Source organism: Elephantulus edwardii, unplaced genomic scaffold, assembly GCF_000299155.1.
Source record: "Elephantulus edwardii isolate Elephantulus edwardi_28Jun2011 unplaced genomic scaffold, EleEdw1.0 scaffold00109, whole genome shotgun sequence".
In the NCBI taxonomy this organism is placed as follows: Eukaryota; Metazoa; Chordata; class Mammalia; order Macroscelidea; family Macroscelididae; genus Elephantulus; species Elephantulus edwardii.
In genome coordinates, this window is record NW_006399859.1 from 4,074,602 (window position 1) to 4,093,676 (window position 19,075).

General features: G+C 43.9%; 1 protein-coding gene across 3 annotated transcripts in view; it reads right to left on the reverse strand.

Annotated features, from left to right (window-relative positions):
• Positions 1–19,075, reverse strand: part of NAV2 (neuron navigator 2) — a 948,472-nt gene that overhangs the window by 153,937 nt on the left and 775,460 nt on the right. The window lies entirely within an intron of this gene.

Below are 19,075 nucleotides of genomic sequence, written 5' to 3' on the forward strand. Positions count from 1 at the left end.
CAGAGGGAAAGATACAGCAAAAATGTAGTAGAGAAAGCAAACAAGCTTTAGAATGGAGGCACAAAGGAAGGGATGGAGACTAGAAGAACCACTTTGTAGTCTTGAAACTCTCAACTCGTCTGTGCCATCACCACTTGGTCCTAGGTCTTTAACCTAAACTGAAGGAGCATCATAGCCCTAGTGACCTGCTTCATAAGATGGACAAGAGAGAAGGAATATGAGTGCACCCCGCAACCTGAAAAACAGATCATAAACAACACATTGTTATGGTTACCAGCATCCAGAATTATTTACAACTGATACTGACACCATAACTACAAGTGAAAGTAGACAGGAAAAACTACAAGTGGATCATTTTAAGTAGTCTCCCCTGTGGCATGAATGAATACATGTATTAGTAGAAACCAAAACACACAGACATAGTTTAGCAATAGTGCTATTGAAAGGCTACTGATTTTAGTTTTTCTTTTCTCTTAAATGCTAACAAACTTGACATTTAAGACATATGACAAAGTAAATGTAATGCTTTATCTGCCTGTCCTGATGGAAGACCCCCAGGGAGATGGACTGACATTGTGACTGCAACGGGCGTGTCAGAGATGATGAGGATGACAGAGTTCAGATGTGTTGTTCATAGTGTTGATATGAATTATACTTGTCTCAGCAGCAGCGAACAAAAATGGGCAAGGAGTTTCACTGCCAAGCCAAAGGCAGGATGTTCGAATCCATTGCTGTTCTGTGGTAGAAAAATAGGCAATCTTTTCCTGCATAATCTATAGACTTTGAAGTACTCTGGGGGATCTTCTATGAGTTGGTGCCAACTTAAAAACATATTAAAACAATCTGTCTCGTCATCCATTTATCTTTTTCTTTAAAATTATTTATTTGTGTGTGTGTGTGTGTGTGTGTGTGTGTGTGTACCATCAAATCAGATCTGATTGGTACAGGAGGAGATTGCCTCTCCTTCTGCAGCAGAGCATCTGGTGGATTCGAACCGTGTGCCTCTGGAATTGCAGTGTAGTTTCTTGCCACTAGGCCACCAGACCTCCCTAGTTGTCCATTTATCTAGTAGTGATTCCTAACCCGGGTTCCAGCAGGAGACTACCAAAATCTGTATAACTAGCATAGAAGAAAAAAAAAAATAAAGGAAAAAACCCATCTATTCCAAAAGGGAGTAAACTCTGCCAAAGGCTGGACTTTCCAGATCAAATGTCCTTTCAAGGAGAATTCAGTGGAATTCTCTTTAAAACACAATCTGTTCCATCATTAAGAAAGCAGTTAATTTGGATTTTAGCAAAGTCTGCTCAGCCAGATAAACACAATGTTTTCAAAAGGGGAGATCTTGACAAAGAACAAACAAACTAATTTTAGCATTCATTTCCCCACTGGATTTTTATTGCTGGTGAAATAACACACACGGTTGGGCAATTACATGCACTTGGGCATGTGGATGAGGCCAACACATAGCCCTTTCTGCTAAGGTCAGAGATCCAAGGCTGATGGACACCCCAGAGCTGGAATGCTGTGCTGTACTGTGGCCCCAACCCAGTAACACTGTGTGCAATGTGTGTGTGGGAGGGTTGGTCCAAAAAATAACAACAGAAAAGCTGGGAGGGCCTTGTAAAGATGGAGCTGAACATGCTGGCCTAGTGTATCAAATGCTGCTGGGAATTCTGACTTTGAGCAAAGACAAAGCTCTATGGTTTGCCTTCTCAAAGGTACTAAGAATGAAATACTAGGGAGTTGAACATAACCCATCTGACAGTGACCTAGTTTCAAGTGCAAATCAATGTCATTCACTCTGTATGTATGTGTATGTAAGTAGGAGTAACTTCTCCAAAAGGTTTCAAAAATATCCAATCACTTACTTTTTAATATCCTTCAAAATAATTTCTTTTGTGCATCTCTTACTGTGGGATAGCACAGCATGAAGAAAGTACTGCTACCAGAAACAGCCTTACTTGTGAGAATCTAGTAGAAATATTTCTAAATTATTAAACACTAACTGTAATAGTTTGAGTTTGATTTACAAATAGGGGTGTGTGTGTGTGTGTGTGTGTGTGTGTACACAGTCAAATCATATCCCACTGGTACCGGAGGAGATTGCCCCTCCTTCTTCAGCAGAGCATCTGGTGGATTCGAACCATGTGCCTCTGGGATTGCAGTGATATTTCTCTATTTTTAAACAACACTCCCAGTTTCAATGGAAAATGTATTTTTGTTGGGTGGAATTTTTACAGGAGTTGAATAAACAAACACAGACCGTCTTAATAAAGTTAGTCCCTTAAGAAAGTGTAACTCATAGGTGGACATGGTCATTAGTGTGTTCTTCTGAAATGCTGGCCTTTCCCCAAAAGCTCTGTCTTCTGAAGAGAATGGGAGGCAAGGAAGTGGTAGCCTCACCAGAGATGCACAGTGAGTAAGAAGGAAATGACTTGCCTGAGGTCACAAGGAAAGGAGCTAACAGATCCAGGGACTATATCCCGGAGCACCGGCGCTGCACTTTTCTCCTCCTTGGGGAAATAAATAATTAGTCCTAGAGCTTAATGAGGTGCTGGTAACACCCTAAGGTTGGCTTCGAAGGTTCCTAACCAAGCTGCCAAGTTTCTGAACAATCTCTGTATTATGTATTCCAAGTTCTACTGGAGGAGGGGACTCTGATTCCACTCCGATAACTTCCTCATAACCCCATGATGCTGGGAGTGGGGTCTCCGCTAAGGAGACAGTGGTCAGGGTGAAGGCTACTTCTCTTGTTGTTTAGATGCTCCATACTTTCAAAGTAGGCCTTCATTTTACAGGTTATGTTATAATGGTATAGAACAAAACTAGATTCAGGAGAGCACACAAAGATGGTCAACGACCACCTTTGCCCTTTATAGCTGAGTGCTCACTATTATTAATAAGAGCTACCAGTTGACATGCAGATGGTACAGATCAGGGCAAGGTTTCCTTCTTGCCACGAGTCAAAGCTAATTTGATGACAACTAACAACAACAGTTTCTGGAAGTTTGCTGGGTACTATGCTAAGCGCTTTACATTAATCATGGCATTGAATCTTTAAAATAATCTTATCAGGGAGGCATCCTGTTATCTCTATTTCAGATGAGGAAAATAAAACTGGTCAAGATCACACTTCAAGCAGATGGGTTCATCTAACACTTCCTCGGGTTGGTACAATGTCTATCTCAGTTTCCTTATGTGCAAGTTGTGTGAATTACAAATTGAGTTGGAGCTTCATGTATCAGCATAGAGGTCCAGTGCTTGGTGCACAGGAACGCTCACTAAATCCTATCATTATCAGCACCTGCCCACATCATAGGGTAGCAATTCTGCATTTACTTCTCCAGTTTTCACTGTAACAAACATCAAGTACCACGTACTGTGTCAGGCTGAGGTTATCCAAATAGAAAGGCCTAGTTCCTGCCTTACCTTGGAGAGACTCAGTGTCTCTCAGGGGACTTCAACATGTGAATAAATTCATATCCATGAGCAGTATAACAGATGAATGTACAATCCTGGTCACGCATCAGCAAGGAAGTGTTATTTCACCTTGGCCTTTGAAGGACATACCTGCTCACTCAGCCATGACCATCAAGTTAGAGCTGACTCACACTTGACCCTCCATTGGGTTTCTCTGGCTGTAAACTGCATGAAAGGATACTGCCCATCTTTTTCGTTTGGAGCAATGGGCAGATTTGAAATGTCAGAAAGACGCTGCTGTCAAGTTAGCATCAGAACGCCCTACAGACGATTCCACCAGAGCTTCCCTTGAAAGGTGCAAAGGAGGACAGGAAGCCAAGAAATAGGCTCCAACTAGGCAGATGAATGGTGTGTTCAAAAGCAGAGAGGAATGTAAGAAGAAGGTATTCTAAGAGAAGAGAATGGTGTTCAATGGTGCCACCTTGAGCACTGAGAACACTGGGAATGAGGGCATGAGCTGAGAAAAGGGTACAGACATGAACTCTTAGCTGTCAATTAGGCCATCCTTTCCCTGCAAGTTAAAGTAAACATGGAAGTACTAAGCCGACTGAGTTCTCAAAGAGAACACTGTTTTCTCAAATCTTCCCTCATACTGCATTCCATTTTTGGTCAACATTTCACACTATTTCCTTCTCCAGGTTTTTCAGACACACGACTTTTAATCCTGTCTGAGTCATCCGAGACCTGTGAGTAATGACTAGACCTGCAGACCTCACCAACTGAGCTCTGAGAAGGCACCATGCCCCCAATGAGGAACTTTCTTAATAAAACAGATGCGCCCTATGAAGCTGACACCAGCTATGAAAAAGCTTTGTTATCTTATAGGACCTGTTAGAACAAAGAGAACAGAATTCTAGTGCAGCGCTTAGTAAACAGATTCCTTCTCCTTCCTGGAATGTAATGATGCAACAGTGTGGAACCAAGTGAAACTGGCTTTGTGAGCCACCTCCAAACGAGGAAAAGGTGATTTCTCACTCGCGAAGTTCACATTTTGACAAGGCCGCAAAAGCAACACAAACTGACTTTCACTGATCTCAAATCACCTTCCGTCAAGGACTGGCACAGGTGATGGGAGGTGGGAAGGGAAAGAAAGAATGCATTAGCCTGATCCAGTTCCGTAAAAGTCTAATAGAGCACAGCAACACTCAAAACAACAACGGCCACCACTCAGCAAACACATGATGCAACTTCCAGATGAAGACAGCACACATGGGAGGGGACAAAAGAATCAACCAAGCCTGAGTGACAGCTTTTTTTCAAAGACATGCCAACCTATCTTATATTTGGGTCACACTTTTGGTTTGAATGTGAACATGGCAAAGGAAAAAGGAATAGAACCATTTTCTCTCCACATACTGCATTCCTTGCCAATATCAATATAAATTTATGAACACGTATATCAACACATACTTTGTTGCCTGTGAGTAAAAAAAAGATGTGGGCTGATGAAAAGTCCTTGCCGTTGAGCATTTCAGCAGCCAAATCCCCAAACAGCATATGCTTCTACACTGCTCCCTTTTCTCCATTACAACACAGCAAGACATTTCTTCTTAATGTTTATAAGGGTTTAAATTGAGTTTCTGGACAAACCTGTAAAAGGATCTCTCCCATTTAGGGCCTCTTAGAAGTCAGATGAATAAACTTTACTCTGGGTCATAGAAGGACAAACCCACAAACTCCTCTAACAAAGCTGCCTGAATCCTTTTGAAGAAAGCCGGCCTCAAAGGGAGAGGAGGGAGAAGCCGTTACATTTGACTTACGGGAAGAAGGAGTGCATTTGAGATGCTAAGATATGATTGAGGAAAATGGGCTAAATTATTCAGTGCTAATTATAAAATTGCTGCACTAAATTGTAAGTAAGTACTTAAAATTTTTCCAGGGAAACACTTGCATCCATTTCTCTGAGGTCAAAGTGGCAGATTTCATCTATCAGACTCCCAGTTCCAAATAACAAGTGCAGAGTGGAGTCTCAGGGTGAAGCGAATAGCCTGCTCACGGAACAGCTTTATATAAAAAAAACCAAATAGACGCCAGTTCCAACAAAAACAGAGTTCTGTTTTCTCATCTTATGGACCCATTCAATCAGACATCATGTTTAAGCAAAACCCACAGCAGCCTCTAGGGAGAATGTCCAAGGCTGGAACACCTTTCTTAGTTGCTGCTTTATGATAAAGGGACTCAATCCATAAATAGCACAGTGCACATGGAAGCATGGAAGTAGGGTAGGGAAGATGGGTGAGCACTGATTCCCTTCTCTTGTTTCTAGGGACTGGAGGGGGAATTCTTCTGACAAAGACCCACACTTCTTTGGTTTTCATGTGGGCAACTCTTCTGGCAGACGCAGAGGAAAGCGTGGACAGAGAGATCCCAAGTTTCCTACCTTTCTGCTCAGTAAAGACTGAGTGTCTTCAGGGCCTCATCCCACTGCTCTCGAGGAAAGCCTCCTGAAGACATCGACTAGCTGGTGTCAGGGATGTTTCAGGGGAGATGTGAGAGGGGCTTCAATGCTCTTCTGAAGCAAGGTCTTCTTATCAATTGTTCAAACCTAGAGCAACCATCCACGGCTACACCATGAACTGCCTGAGCCTGGAGCAGAGAGGTTGACCTTGGCAAACAGACATCTCTGCAGGGAAGCTCCTTCAAAGATCATGCGTCACCAATTGGGAATATTCACAGCTCAAGGAGCAGTAGCCACTTCTCCAGCTTTTCTGCACTTGGTTTCCATCTGAGCCAGGGCTGTGAGGCAAGCAGATGACTGCGGGAAGGCTCTCGGCTCAGCTGTGGCAGAAGTGGAGTCTGCTGCTGAAATGAACCAGCTCAGAGGACGGGCGCTATGCTGGCTAGCCCCAGTCAACACAGCACCCCTCTCCAGGGAGCACACCAAAGATGTTGCTAAGCGAGTCAGACAAGAGCTTAGCTGTCGCGGGCAGTGAGGACAGATGCAGAAGGAGGAAAAGAGGACCCAAATGGCACCAGGGGTACCCTGTACACAAAACTAGAGCCAAAAACCTAGCCACTCCGGTTTCCTAAATCTTGGGGCAGAAGAGCTGCTTAGCAGAGAGCAGAAGGCACAAAGAGGGGGAGCAATGTTTGCACAAAAACTCAACATAAGCCTTTTTATCTTTTTCAAAAATTGTAATCCATGAACTGGCAGCTTTAGCAGCACCCAGGAACTAGTCAGCAAGGCAGAATCCCAGGCACCCCGGGCTTAGAGAATTAGGATCTGTATTTTAGCAAGATCTCTTAAAGACTTCTATGCAAATAGAAGTTTGAGAAGTTTTGATCTCAGGCAGTAACCTGAGCACAAGGAGAGAAGAAGAAGACCCAAAGGAGTAAAAACTCAAGTGCTTCTTTTAATAGGTATTCCTTACCCCATCTGTGCTAATTCTGACATATTGTACATGTTTGATAATATACACAATTATTTCAATAACTAACAACCTCGCTTGCCGAAACTGAGGAGGACCTGAAGTGCTTGCTGGAGAAGGCCAAGGACTGTAGCCTTCAAGATGCATTGAAGCTCAACATTAAGGAAATAAAGATTCTCACCATTGGGTCAAATGGAAGCATCATGATAAACAGTGAAGTGACTGAGATTGTTAACAGCTTCAGCTTGCTTGGCTCTTGGTACCAATAGTCAGAAAATCAAAAGATGAACTGCCCTGGGAAAATCTGTCAGGGACCTTGAAGAGCAACTATATCAGTCTGGAGACTAAGGTGCACCTGATCTAGGCTATGGTCTTCACAATTATTTGCTATGCACGAGAAAGCTGGACAATGACTAGGGATGCTAGAAGGAGAATTGATGCCTTTGAGTTGTGAAGCTGGAGAAGAATATTGAATATACCATGGACTGCTAAGAGAACAGTTTCATCCTAGAGGATGAGACCCAGCTTCCAGTTCCTGGGAGGCAAGGATTCTGAAGCTTCATCTGACATACTTTGGACATGTTGCAAGGAGGGACCAATCCTTGGAGAGGAATATCATGCTTGGGAGTGTGGAGAGACAGTGCAAGAGAGGAAGACCCTCGATGATATGGATTGACTCAGTGACTTGGAGTAATGCGGGTAGGTGTGTCAGAGACAATGAAGTTCAGAGCTGTTGTGAGTCATAAGTGACACTTAACAACAACTTAATGCCTTTGAGTCAGAACTGACTTATAGGTTGACCCTCCAGCAAGTTTTCAGAAGATGTAATCCACATGAGAGAAGACTGCCTGTCTCTCCCACGCAGCAGTTGGTTGATTTCAACTGCCTGCCTTTGGATTGTCAGCACAAATCTTTACTCCCTCGGCCAAAGTGGCATGTATATAATTAAATAAATACAATGTGCAATGGAGGGATAAGCTCATTTTTTTTAATAAAAGGAAAACCAATTCAGAGACAGAACTGCCAAAGAAGTTCAAACTGGGTTTAGAAGAGGCCATGGCATCAGGGATATCATTGCAGATGTAAGATGGATCCTGGTTGAAAGCAAAGAACATCAGAAGAATGTCTATTTGTTCTGTATTAACTACTGATAAGATCATAACAAATTATGGCTAACATTGAAAAATATGGGAACCTCAGAACATTTAATAGAGCTCCTGGGCAATCTACACCTAGATCAAGAAGCTGTTGTCTGCAGAGCAGGGAAACCCTGCATAGTTTAAAATCAGGAAATGTGTGCATCAGGATTGTATCCTTTCTACGTACTTACGCAATGTGTATGCTTGGCAAATAATTCACGAAACTGGACTATAAGAAGAGGAATGTGGCATCGGGATAGCGTGTGTTATGCAGATGATACAACCTTGCTTCTGAAAGTGAGGAGGTTATGATGCTTGCTGAAGAAGATGATGCACTACAGTCTTCAGAATGAATTGTATCTCCACGTCTCAAGAAAACAGAGGTCCTTAGCACAAGACCAACAGTCAACATTATTATAGATGAGAAAGGATTGAAGTTTTCAATAATTTCACCTTGCTTGGAAAAACAACAATCAACGCCCTTGGTACCAAAAGTCAGAAAATCAGGAGACGTATTGCATTGGGTACGTCTGCTCTCGGGGACCTCTCCAAAATGCTCAAGAGCAATGATATCAGCTTGAAGGTATGTCTGATTCAGGTCATCGTCTTTCTATCAGAAAGCTGGACAATGGAAAGAAATGACAGAAGAACTGATGCCTTTGAGTTGTGGGGTTGAAGAAGAGTAGTGAATAGTCTATGCACTGCCAAACAAACAAACAGATGTGTCCTGAAATGGGTGCAGGCAGAGTGCTCGCTGGAGGCAAGGATGACAAAGCTTCATCTTTCATACTTCAGATATGTGCCTAGGCAAGGCTATTCCTTGGAAAAGGATATTATGCTTGAAAAGATGAAGGTCAGCAAAGGAGAGGAAGGACATCCCCCACTCATCGAATGAAATGGATCAACAAGGTGACTTCATCAATGTGCTTTAGTGTGTCAGAGATGATGGAGATGGCACAGAATAGAGCAGGGGTCAGGTTGGCTATTCAGGGGGTTGCTATGGGTTGTACTTGATAATACCTACCAATGACAACAACATTTGAAAATTGACTTGATCATGGTGTTGTTTTTGGTTTGTGTTTGGGTTTTTTGTTTGTTTGTTTTTTTAAGAAAACAAACAGGTCTGTTTTGGGGAGGGTGAAACCAAGTTTCTCCTTGGAGGCAAGGATTTTGAATCTCAGTCTCACATACTCTGGGCAGCTGGCCAGGAAAGATTGGTCCTTGGATAAGGACATCATGCTTGGAAGTGGGGAGGGACAGCGCAGGAGAGAGAGACCCCAAATGAGATGGATTGATACAGTGACTGGGGCAATGGGGGTTGGTGTGTCAGAATTAGTGAGACTGGCTCAGGACAAGGCAGGGTTCAAAAGTTCTGTACATAGAGTCGCTAAGGGTCTATGAGTCACAGGTGACTCGATGGCACATAACAACAGTCCATACTGAGTTGTGCTGCTAACCCGAAGGTCATGTCTCTTGTGGCTCAAATCTATCAACGGCTCCTCAGGAGAAAGATGGGCAAGTGATTTATAACCTCAGAAGTCTGCTGGAGGGCCAGCTCTGAGCTGACTTAGGTGGATGAGGTTATTTTGCTGTTAAATGTTTGGTTTTGCTCTTAAAGCATCAAGTCCTCAGGTGATGTAAATGGTTCAGCACTCGACTATCAGCCAACTGCTGGCACTTTTTACCCACCCAGGAGGGAGTCCTGGGAGTCACGTCAACATTCTACTTCTGAGTGACAACCTTGAAAATCATATCCAGCTGTTCTAATCTGCACATATGGGGCCACCATTAGTCAGAACTGATTTGATCCCACCTAACAAAAACACATTTGAAGTAGGGGTTCCCTAGCCGGTGACAACAGTTTGCTCTTGTCTATTAACCAAAAGATTATCAGTTCAAATCTGTAGGGTAGCACCATGGAAGGAGGATGATCTGCTTCTATAAGGTCATGGTCTTTAAGGAGCACATTCTACTGCAACAGATACAGGGTCACCAGGACTTGGAACTGACTTGATACCAATGAGCTTGGTTTTTGGTTACATACGGCAGAAATCCTTAACATTTTGGAAACGATGGGTCCTTATGAGAAATTGACTGTGGCTATGACCCCATCTCACACACTTGCCAAGTTGGCATTCACACCGAGGCAGTTCACAGAGCCTGTGGTCTGCATCAGTAGCCTCTTCTGAAACAGGACAGAAGTGGACCCAGGAGAGGAGGTCCTCTCGTCACATCCTACAATGGCCTCCGTGTGGCGAGACACTGTCTGTGTTTGTATAAATGACTCATAAGTAGCCCACAGTATTGCTCTAACTCAAATGTTAAAATTCACACTGCATTTTAGCATAGGCTGCCTTGAGATTACTCTCACCACACTCTTAGCAGGAGAGTGACTGACTAGTCAGAGGTGGTGCTGAATCATGTAACCACAGTATATGCATCTTTTATAAAATGAAAGCGTGACTTAACCAAAGCATTTTCATTTAGCTTACCTAAATATCTATATATCTATATATCTATATCTATATCTATATCTATATCTATATCTACCCTGTAAGCAGTTAAAAAGAATTCATCAAATTGCTAATAAATATATAAAAGTATTTAAATGTACATTGAAACACAGAGAGCTAAGGATTACAACAATAATCAATACACTTATCACCTGTATTTAAGTAAATACACATGTAGAAATTTCATTACAATCTGGATATATGTTTGTTTAACAATGGGAGCTGGCCTGGTACACCTCTGAGGAAAGACTGCAGGCTTTGGAAATCTGACGATCAGTGGGTCTGGAATTTAGTCTTGCCTGAGTTCCCTTTACTGTGGTTTAACTGTCAGCGTGGAATGGCAGCAAATATTTCTAGCACGAGCAGGAAGCTTTCTGTCCACCTACTGAAAGATGAAACACATCCTAACACACAGGAGACAGTTTTCCAGACAAAGCCCCTTTAAGCTCTTTCTTGGAATGAAACAGATGGTGAAAGGAGATTGAATGATAGCCAAGGATTCTCAAATCTCAGCACAGACCTGTAGCATTTGAGGAATCTGAGAAAAACGAAGAGCCTCAGCTCCACAAATCGGAATGTTTTTGGTGGGATAGGGAGGCCACTCTCTTGCTGGTAAGTCAAGACTAAATAAATCATTAGCAATGTTGCCTTATATTTTTAAACCAGGATCAAAGAATTGTTGATGTAGTTTGCTTCAAGTTTCCCTAAAAGTTCGTCACATTGTGTGACTAGACTATACCACTGCTTTTCATTTGTATCTGTACAATGATGATTCTTGTCAGGTTGTGTTGCCAACTGAAAGGCTGACAGTGTGAATCCATCAGCTAGCTGCCCCGAAGGACAAAGATGGAGAGTTTCCTCTCATGAAGATATACAGCCTCAGAAGCCTGATGCAGGGCTGCTATGAGTCAGAACTGAAGTGAGAGCAGTGGGTTTCTATTAAGGGAATAATGTGCATACCAACAGAACCTAAAGTGAAAGGGTGCTCCAACGGCTTAGTGGTAGAGTTACACTGTCAGCTCGAAGGCTCTGGTGCGAATCCACCAGCTGCTCTGCAGGACAATGACGGGCAGTCGCCTTGTGTGATTATGGCCTCTGAAAACCCACTTGACCGTCAGCTATGAGTTGGTTCTGACTTATCAGTTGTTGTTATGTGCTGTCGAGGTGCTTGTGACTCATAGCGACCCTATGTACAACAGCCCTAAACCCTGCTCTATCCTGTGCCAATTGCACTGTCTCCGACACACCCATCCCGATTACTCCAGTTCACTGAATCAATCAATGTCATGGAGGGTCTTCCCCTCCTGTGCCATCCCTCCACCCTCCCAAGCATGATATCCCTCTCCAAGGACCTCTCCCTCCTTACAACATGTCCAAAGTATGTCAGATGAAGCCCCAGAATCCTTGCCTCCAAGGAGCAGCCTCGTTTAACCCTCTCCAGGATGAATCTGTTTGTTTTCTTGGATACATTTAATACTCTTCTCCAGCACCACAGCTCAAAGGCATCAATTCTCCTTCCATCCTCCCTAGTCACTGTCCAACTCTCTGATGCATAACAAGTGACTGAAAGACCACAGCCTTTACCGGACGCACCTTAGTCTCCAGAGTGACACCATTGCTCTTCAGTACTTTGGAGAGGTCCATAACAGCAGACTTTTCCATTGCAATACATTTTTTTATTTCTTGGCTACTGGTGCCAAGAGTGTTGACCGTGGAGCCAAGCAGACTAAAGTTGTTAACAATCTCAATCTCTTCACCATCTATCCTGATGCTGCCAATTGGTCCAGTGGTGAGAATCTTTGTCTTCTTGACATTGAGCCTCAGTCCATACTGAAGGCAGCAGTCCTTGACCCTCTGCAGCAAGTGCACGAGGTCCTCCTCATTTTCGGCAAGCAGGGTTGTGTCATCTGCATAACGCAGACTGTTAATAGATCTTCCACCAATCCTGGCGCCACACTTCTCCTCATAGAGCCAGGCCTCTTGGATAATCTACTCTGCATACACGTTGAAAAGGTATGGAGATAGGACACATCCCTGGTGTACACCCTTCCCAATTTTGAACCATGTGGTGTTACCCTGCTCTGTTCTGACGACTACCTCTTGGTCCAAGTGTAGGTTTCGCATGAGCACAATCAAGTGTTCTGGGATTCCCATTCTTCTCAGAGTCAGCCACAGTTTGTTGTGATCCACACAGTCAAAAGCCTTTGCATAGTGAATGAAACACAGATATACATTCCTATGGTGTTCCCTGCTTTCAGCTAAGATCCATCTAACATCAGCTACAATATCCCTAGTACCACGACCCCTTCTAAACCCAGCCTGGACTTCTGGCAGTTCTCTGCTGATGTGCTATTCGTAACAAAAAATTCCAAGTTGGTCCATAGAGTTGGTTCCTGATGTTGCTTCCATCCTAGAGTTTGAGCAAATTGTCAGAACTCCAGGATTCTTATAAAAATATCAACTAATCCAGGATCTGGGAAGGTCCTGTTGCTGTTGTTGCATGCTACTAAGTTGGAACCAACCCATAGCTGACCCTCTAGTGGGGTTTTAGAGACAGCAGATTGCATGGGAGGAGTCTTCCCATCCTTCTCTCATAGAGTCCTCTACAGGACTCAAAATAATCCAACTTTGGAAGCCCTAGCTGCAGAGAAGGCAGGAGTGAGCAGTGCTAGGCATGCTGAATGAAGAGTATTGAGAGTGCTGTGTGAGTGCCTCAGAGAGGGAGTATCGTAATTAGATGCCCGTACCATAGAGAGAAAAAAAGGGGGAGGGGCTATTGGGATAGTCGGTAGGGAATTACACTATAACCCAAGGATGATGCCCTTCTGACAGTTTGAATCCATCAGCGGCTCCATGGAACAAAGACAAGCAATCTACCTCTGTCTGATTTACAGACTCTGAAAACCCACTGAAGGGTGAGTTATGAGTCAGGTCCAATTCAACAGCAAAGAGAGTGAGACCCTGGAAAAAACAGCCCCTGGTCGGGTGGTAGTCAAGTACTTGGTTGCTACTCAAAAGCCCAGCAGATGGAATTCACTATCGGCCTTGTCCAAAAAGACCAATGATCTGCTCCTGTGAAGATTACACTACCTCTGGGGTAATTCTATTTGTCACATGGAAGTACTGTGAGTTGAAATCAGCTCAGTGCTACCTAACAGCAACCCCGGAAAAGCATTCCACTTGATTAGAAGAGCTCTTCTTCCCAAGCTCTTTGAAGACACAGAGATGTGTTTGCTAAAATTTTCGCAGTTGCTTTACCTTTCTGTTCTTGTGACTTCTGATATAACTCCCTGAGGTCACCTGGTATATTGTCAGCTCAATTTGTGTTGGCTTTGAAGAGCCTGGGCTCCCTTCACAAGATACTGAGACACTCAGCATCTCTTTCTTCTGGTTGCAAGCAGACACTCATCGGTGGAACGCACAGCCATGACCCAAAATGAAGAAGCAGGCAGATGACACTTTGACTTAGGTTCAGGCAAGTTTCATCCTGTCTTATCCCGACTATAGGTGAATGAAATGTCAGAGTGTAGTGAGGAGAGATGGAGTAAGAAGCTGACTGTCTCATTTCTAGGAGACCATCCCTTCTGCAAGCAGAGACATAAGGAGGTCTTGGGAGCTCCACTGATCTCAGTAGACCTCTGAGTTTCTCCAAGTCCATGGGCAGCTGCAGGAAGCACTACACCAGATCCACACACCTGCCTTTGTCCTCAAGGCTGTCCATAATATCAAGCAGTTGCATTTGCTCAGCCCACACTTATTTAGCCCCTACTGTGGGTCAGAACTGACTCAATAGCAATGAGCATTTGGGGTGGGCAAGCACCAGCTTGTTGCCAGGAGACAGATAAATCACTTCCAGTCTTTGACCTTAAGGGCTTAGTATATGTTACCTCAAATGGGTTGGGCAGCACTTAAAGGAAGAAGTAGAATTTGAACAAAGGTCTTAGGGGGTTTGCTAGGAGAGAAAAAAAGGGATAGGGGCTTCTGGTGAGAAAAGTGATGGAAGAAGGAAACAACAAGTACCATTCAAGGGACAGTATGACTCAAGCAGAGGGTCAGCTGTGTCAGGGACAATGTTTAGGCCTGTCTAAGGGGCCTGAATGCAAGGCAGTCCCACTGCCCTATGACTACGTGCCCCACCGTCCATCATTCTCAACAAGGGGCATCTACAGTCACACCACTTTTGTAAAGATTTAAAATAAAGGGGGGAAAAATGGGCCACTCCCGTCTCTCCTGAATTTCAGCATGCAGGGGCCTGGATGAAGAGCCACAGGCCCGCTTGCTGCAGGGACAGGGTAGTGCACACAGTGCAGTGATACACACATACTGCTCTTTCGCAAGGCACCTACTGGAAGTTGAGGAGAGAAGGGGTTTGAGCAAGAAACACCCAGAAGCTATATGACCAAGATTCCAGGAGACAAGGCACCCTGGGATAAGCAAAGACCAGCAGAAGGTGGTGTGATCTGGGATGGGCAGGGGCATGCCAGCAGCAGCTGGAACACTCAGGAAGGTAGCACAGACTGGGAGGGAGAACAGACATTAAGTGTCTGGCCCTGGCACAGAAATCAAGCTAAAATTGGTCTCCAGCAGTAAACTCAAATTACCTTCTACCAGTGCAGTTGGAGCTGGAGTCAAAACAGCTGCCTGAGGCTGCAGACAAAAGAATGGGGTCTCTGGACTTGTTTTACTCTTTAACTTACTCAAATGCTTCCACTGTCACACAACAGATCACCTGATAGGATGAAGTAGCAATTCAAAGGCTTTGTGGGCAATGAGCATACCTTAGCTAGACTTGGGATAGTCAAAAAGATTGAACTCATTATTTTTCTATTTCAAAATCCTGTTTTCAATGCATGTATCAATGCTCACTGCAGCACGATTCACAATAGCCAGAAGATGAAAATAACCCCAGTGTCCACCAACAGATAAATGGACAAATGAAATGTGATGCATACAGACAAGAGAAGATTATTCATCCTTAAAAAGAAATGAGGTTCTGCATGATATACGCTACAACATGGATAAACCTCAAAAACTTCATACTGAGTGGAAGAAGCCATCAAAACAACTACGGGATATCATCTCACCCCAATAACAATAGCAAAGTTCAACAGAGCAGCAAACAACAAATGCTGGAGAGATTGTGGAGAGATTAGAACCCTTATTCACTGTTGGTGGGAGTGCAAAATGGCGCAACCACTATGGAAGGCAGTATGGTGCTTTCACAAGAAGTTGGAACTAGAAATACCATTTGAGCCAGCAATTCCATTACTGGGAATATACCCTAAAGAAACCAGAACTGCCACTCAAACAGATATATTCACAGCTATGTTTATTGCTGTGTTGTTCACAATAGCAAAGAGATGGAAACAACCCAAATGTCCATTAACAAACTAATGGATAGAGAAACTGTAGTATATTCACACAATGGAATACTACACAGCACTGGAAAACAAAGAGCTCATGAAATATTATACAAAATGGGTGACCCTGGAGGACATTATGCTGGGTGAAATATCTCAGTCACAAAAGGACAAATACTACACAGTGTCACAATTGTGAAACAGGACTGACATGGGGGTTGGGGGAAAACTAAGAAAAGAGGCAATGTATAATGTGCACTACATTGAAACAGATGAAGAAAAAACTATTTAAAAGGAATATATGATCTGATATTATTTGCATGATAACAGTACAGAATAAGAGGTGCAAAGCAATGAGGACTAGGGGGTGGAAGGAGGGAGGAAATTGTGCAACAATGAAAGAATTCTTTTTTTTTTTTAAGAGAAAAGCAAATGGGGGAGGGGTGATTAGGGAGGAAAATGTGCATCAACGAATGAATGGGAATCCAAGTTCTCTGTAAACTTCTGTTAAAATTTCAATTAAAAAAATAAAAAATAGAAGTCAGCTACAAAAGGACAAATGCTATCTGACCCCACTGTCATGAAGGATCTGGAATGGGCAAGCATCCACAGACCGAGGCTGGTTAGTGGCTATCCAGGTGGATGGGAGGGAGGAAGAGGAGAGTCCTCATTTAGGGGACAAGGAGCTACTTTTAAACGTGATGGGGAAACAAAGAAGTGGATAAATGGTGATGGTTTCACAAGATGATGACCCCAATGTTATCGAACTGCACGTGTGGAGAAAGTGGAGACAAAGCAAAGCATTACAATGAAATGTGCAAAGAACTGGAGTCCGAAAATTAAAAGGGCTGAATTCACTCAGCATTTCTTAAGCTGAAGACACTAAAGGATAAATTCAAGCCTTGAGTTGCAATACTAAAGGATGCTATGGACAGAGTATTGACTGATCCATGAAGCATTAAAAGATGGGGGGTGAAACTCAGAAAGGGCTGAGCTGTATGAGAATGAAAATACTCAGAGTATGCTTTCTGCAAGAACCACAGGGACAGAGGGAAGGGCAAATACTTTTCTTTGCCTTGAAAGCATTATTACATGTTTCATTTCAATTAAGTGTCACAGGTTTGTATTGTAGCATTAGAAACACTTGTGTCAACATCCCCAGGTGTGAGTACAAAAAGAGAGTGAGGGCAGATACGGTTCTGTTGTGTGTGTGTTGGAAACGAAAACTGATGAGGTGGTCAGAGGCAGGAAAGCTGAGATCTCAAGCCAATCCTGCACGGTGATTTACTACAGCATCTCCCCCCACTATCGCTTCCTGCTGTTCAAGACCAGGAAAGTAGGCTTTCCAGTCACCTGTGGCTCCCAGTCTTTGCAGATCTGATACCTGAGTTGCTCTGAGGAAATTCTACTCCCTGAGCCCTATCCACCCACTACAAACCCACAATTACAAGCTCAGCATCACTCTGAGACCTCACGTACATCCACGGCAGCTTAGGGCTTTATTAATCGAGTGACTTTTGCATGACTTTATGGGAGTTGTTAATTAAAACCACTCAACCATTGAGGTGAGAGCGGGAGGCAGACAAAGATTGAGGACAGCTTGTAGACAGGATTTCCTCACTCCTTTGGAGGCTGGCAAAGCTATTTTAGAAATGGACCGAGACTTCACAGTTGAGTAAGCCATTCGCCAGAGGTATGTGCATGAGGGTCCCTGGGAAAAGCTTTCATTAAGCGTCCTGAAGTCAAGCTCCCTGGGTAGAAACTCATCCCCTCCCTTACCGTCACTCTGTGACCTTTCACCTCGCTCCTGTGGCTGTAAATCTTCACATGAGGAAATGTCCCATCTCACCATGCGGTGGACTATGTCACCAGAGCTCCTTACCTCTTCCTAACAGTTAACAATAGTGATCGTCACTGGGGGAAATACGGCAATGTCCTCCCAGGTGATTCACAGCCTTGGAAACCCAATGCAGGGTCAGTTGTGAGTTAGTTCTGACTGGATGGCAATGAGAATTGTATTGAGAGAATGATAACATCGTAATATTGGTAAAGTGGTTGTTCGTGTGTACCCTAGAGTCAGAACCGACCCAGAGCTGACCCTCCAGTGGTTTTTCAGAGGCAGTTGATCACATGGGAGGAGACTGCCCATCCTTCTCCCACAGAGTAGCTAGTGGCCTCGAACTGCATGCCTTTGGGAGTGCAGTGTAGCTTCTTCCCAATAGGACCTCCTAGACTGGTAATATCAGTGGCCATTTCCTGGGCCTTTCTAAATGCCAGGTACTGTATGCAGCACTTTATATGCATTATGTCAGTTACTCCTCACTGTATGCTTTGTGTCGCAGTAACTCTTCTTCCCATTTTTCTGATGAAGCTACCGAGAGTTGGAGTACAGATGGCTGGCTGGCTGGTAAATAAGGAATAGAGCAGAGGCTCAAACACAGGGTAATCTGACCACAAAGGATAAGCTCAACCAATGTGCTTGGGATTGTCAGATGTTTAAAATCGAAGTCTTTTCCCCTCAGATCTGTTTCTCTCCCTCTTTTCTACCACCTTCTTCCTCTATTATGAGAATCTAGAATGATGCCGATTCCTTTGCTTTTGTCAATGCTGGTCACTGCTTTTGATGGATTCTTTTATCTTTTATTTATGAGGAGTGGCGTCCACTTCCATAATAGCTTGCCTCCGGAAACCCTATGAACCTGGAGAGAGGATGAAAGGCACCCAAGCGTCGAGGACTCTCCTTCATAGGGTCGCTATGAGTCGCCTGCGACTCTACAGCACTTAACAACAATAACATCAACAGAGAGAGAAAGGGAGAGAGATCAGCTGGCCCAGTGACGAGAAAATGGTGTGACCAAGACAAAGGTAGGTGACTTTTAGTTTGTGGCCCTCCGGCCAGTCTTTCATTGTTTTTGTTCAGACATTCCTCTAGGTCATATAGCCCTGGTGCACAAGTTGCCGTCCTGCGGTCACTTGTGGTTGCTGTGAGGCTGAACACTGTGACACGGATGTGTCAAATTCGTCAATGGTTGGCTACCCAGTGCAGACTGAGGGTGGGGTGGAGCTCCCCGATTAAACAAGTGTGGAAGGAGGAGTGGCATCCACTTCCAAAATAGCTTGCCTCCGGAAACCCTATGAACCTGGAGAGAGGATGAAAGGCACCCAAGCATCGAGGACTCTCCTTCATAGGGTCGCTATGAGTCGCCTGCGACTCG